This window comes from Rhinoraja longicauda, unplaced genomic scaffold, assembly GCF_053455715.1.
Source record: "Rhinoraja longicauda isolate Sanriku21f unplaced genomic scaffold, sRhiLon1.1 Scf000045, whole genome shotgun sequence".
Lineage (NCBI taxonomy): Eukaryota > Metazoa > Chordata > Chondrichthyes > Rajiformes > Arhynchobatidae > Rhinoraja > Rhinoraja longicauda.
Window position 1 is genome coordinate 1,329,653 of NW_027601263.1, and position 4,094 is coordinate 1,333,746.

The following is a 4,094-nucleotide window of genomic DNA, read 5'->3' on the forward strand; positions in this document are numbered from 1 at the left end:
TTCAGTCAGAGAGTGGTGAAGGTGTGGAATTCTCTGCCTCAGAAGGCAGTGGAGGCCAGTTCGTTGGATGCTTTCAAGATAGAGCTGGATAGAGCTCTTAAGGATAGCGGAGTGAGGGGGTATGGGGAGAAGGCAGGAACGGGGTACTGATTGAGAATGATCGGCCGTGATCGCATTGAATGGCGGTGCGTACAGGCTCGAAGGGCTGAATGGCCTCCTCCTGCACCTATTGTCTATTGTCACCAGGGATTAGACAAGTTAGATGCAGGAAACAAGTTAGGTGTTTCAATCTGTGTGCATTGGCGTGTCAATCAGTGTGCACAGGCGTGTCAACCAGTGTGCATAGGCGTGTCAGTGTGCATAGACGTGTCAATCAGTGTGCATAGACGTGTCAACCAGTGTGCATAGGCGTGTCAATCAGTGTGCATAGACGTGTCAATCAGTGTGCATATCTCCCAGCTAGGGGAGAAAAAGCGCCTCTGATTGGCTGCCGCGCCCAAGGCTATGGCGTCATCTGTTGCCAGCGGTGGAAAGAGGCCTTTGATTGGATACCGCGCCACAGCGCGCATCGTCATCTGTTGCCTGGGGGCAGACGATTGGCCGACGTCTCCTGTTGCCGGGGTATAAAGGGACCTCTGATTGGCCACCGCGCCCATGTCTATGGCATCATCTGTTGCCGGGGTAGAACGGGACCGCTGATTGGTCGCCGCGCCCATGCCTAAGGCGTCATCTGTTGCCAGGACAAAAAAGGGATCTCTGATTGGCTGCCGCGCCCATGTCTATAGCGTCATTAAGTGCTAGGGGAGAAAGAACGCGGCTGATTGGTCACCACGCCACAGCGCATAGCGTCATCTGATGCTAGGGGAGAAAGAGCACCGCTGATTGGCCGCCGCACCCATGTCTAAAATGTCATTTAGTGCTAGGGGAGAAAGAACGCCGTTGCTTGGTCAGCACGCCACAGCGCATAACGTCATTGATGCTAGGAGAGAAAGAGCACCGCTGATTGGCCGCCACGCCCATGTCTATGGCGTCATCTGTTGCCAGCGTATAAAGAGACCTCTGATTGGCCGCCTCGCCCATGTCTAAGGCGTCATCTGTTGCCAGGGGAGAAGGAGCACCTCTGATTGGTCACCGCGCTGTAACGTTATCTGATGCCAGGGGAGAAAGAGCACCTGTGATTGGCCACCGCGCCCACTGGGTAGAACGGGACCTCTGATTGGCCGTCGCGCCTATGCCTTAGTCGTCGTCTGTTGCCAGGGTGGAAAGACCAACTCTGATTGGCCGCCGCGCACATGCCTTTTGCGTCTCCTGTTGCCTGGGCAGAACGAGACCGCTGATTGGCCGCCGCGCCACAGCGCAGAGCGTCATCTGTTGCCAGGGGGGAAATGATTTTTTTGTGTAGGATTCCTAAGTTGAACTAATACAATCTGCATTTTGGAATATGTGGCAACTGGAACAAATATAGAGTCAGAGAGAGAGAGAGAGAGAGGCACAGACTGTGTGTGTGTTGAGAGAGAGAGAGAGAGAGAGAGAGAGAGAGCACTTGCCTCTTTTATTGCTTATGGGATAAAGAATAAACAAGAGTTGTGTGTTATCCAAAATATTTATTTATGTTGGATTCATAACTTGAAGAAATACATTCTGCATTTTGGAATATGCAGCAACTTAAATGAATATTTATTTATGTGGGATTCATAACTTGAGCTAATACAATCTTCATTTTGGAATATGCAGCAACTTAAATATTTATTTATGTAGGATTCATAAATTGAACTAATACAATCTGCAATTTGTAGAGAGAGAGAGAGGGAGGGAGGGAGGGAGGGAGGGAGGGAGGGAGGGAGGGAGGGAGGGAGGGAGGGAGGGAGGGAGGGAGAGAGAGAGTGACTGACTGTGTGTGTGTGGGCAAAGGAGAGGTGTCCATGGGGAAGTGACATTAGAAATGGAAGCTGGACATGGAAGAGCAAGCCAGAGAGTCAAGAAGGAAGCAATTCATTCAACATACATGTGGAGGTAGGGGTGTTGTGTCTAGAGGTGAGAACTTATTGTGACTTGTCAACAATTGTGAAAAAATCATCAACTGATTGAGAAGGATTGTCGGGTACAGAGTGAAGACTATGTAACAGGGTACTTGGCCTGCCCATGAACAGGGGAGTGAGAGACAGATTCGATTCATTCCGGTTTCTATCCACTGTGGTGGAGGGAACCTCATCCTCGACATTGTAGACATTCGGGAATGTTCTCAGAAATGTACATATTTTCAGTGTGTCAGGACCCTGTGAGGAATGTGTGGAGTTACACAGTGTGTCAGGACCCATGTAGGAGTGTGTGGGGTTAGAGTGTGTCAGGACCCATCTAGGAGTGTGTTGAGTTACACAGTGTGTCAGGACCCATGTAGGAGTATGTGGGGTTACACAGTGTGTCAGGACCCATCTAGGAGTGTGTGGGGTTACACAGTGTGTCTCAGGACCCATCTAGGAGTGTGTGTGGTTACACAGTGTGTCAGGACCCATCTAAGAGTGTGTGTGGTTACACAGTGTGTCAGGACCCATCTAGGAGTGTGTGGGGGAGGGAGGGGGGATGGGGGGGAGGAGGAGGGGGGGGAGAGAGAGAGGCGGAGCGAGAGAGAGGCGGAGAGAGAGAGGTGGAGAGAGAGAGGCGGAGAGAGAGAGGCAGAGAGGCAGAGAGAGACAGGGGGCAGTGCTAACATCCATCCACAGAACAGAGGGCAACTGGTTGAAACTTGCCTCATTGTCCGGAGTTGCTTCCAAATCAGTAGATACTGGGATCTGAAGGCTACGCTCCAAACCCCCCATTCTGACCACAACCGACAGTGAAAGGCCAGTTTCACTAAAGGAAACCAATGAGAAAGTGTAAAGTGTGATCAAGTGTCCGTGGTTAAGGATGCAAGAAGCAATATCGAACTCAGGTCCGTGCTACATGTTACAAGCATGTGAAGATCTCAGGATAGTTTATCGAAATCTCACAAATAGACTGCAGAGAATGGATCTGCAAAATGCACATTTTATATTTTACAACCAGAATGCAGAAACGTACCAGGATATCAACTTTCAGCCAATTAATTCATCGAAATGAAACTGCTTCCTGAAGCTTTGCTAAGATGTTGATGTCTTGAGGTGAAGCTGCTACTGCGGTAGCATTCGGCTTGAGTTAAGCGGGAGAGCTCCAATAACAATGAAAGGCGTGACAACCCAGAAACCATGAAAAATACATTTTCCATGTAACGTCCAATTCGTGGTTTAGTTGTGATTTATTGATTTCTGTCCTTTGAATATAGCACGTCCCTGCTCAACATTTATATTCTGTTGAAATATAAATAAGTTGAAAGACTGGAGCGACTAGGCTTGTATACACTGGAATTTAGAAGGATGAGAGGAGATCTTATCGAAACATATAAGATTATTAAGGGGTTGGACACGTTAGATGCAGGAAACATGTTCCGAATGTTGAGGGAGTCCAGAACAAGGGGCCACAGTTTAAGAATAAGGGGTAGGCCATTTAGAACTGAGATGAGGAAAAACTTTTTCAGTCAGAGAGATGTGAATCTGTGCGATTAATTCTCTGCCTCAGAAGGCAGTGGAGGCCAATTCTCTGAATGCATTCAAGAGAGAGCTGGATAGAGCTCTTAAGGATAGCGGAGTCAGGGGCTATGGGGATAAGGCAGGAGCGGGGTATTGATTGAGAATGATCAGCCATGATCACATTGAATGGCGGTGCGTACAGGCTCGAAGGGCAGAATGGCCTCCTCCTGCACCTATTGTCTATTGTCTATGATAAAGAAAGACACATCCAAGACCCTGCAGGTCCAGCTGCAATTCCCCGGTCCCCCACTGGGGGAAAGCACCGGATTTAAATGCCGTTTAAAGGGAAGGGCGGCCTTTTAAAGGGGAGGGCGACAGTTTAAAGGGGAGGGCGACAGTTTAAAGGGGAGGGCGACAGTTTAAAGGGGAGGGCGACCGTTTAAAGGGTAGGGCGGCCGTTTAAAGGGGAGGGCGGCCGTTTAAAGGGCAGGGCGGGGAATCGGCCAACAATATTCCCGTCCCCAGGGCGATGCCGTTTACACCCCGAGATGT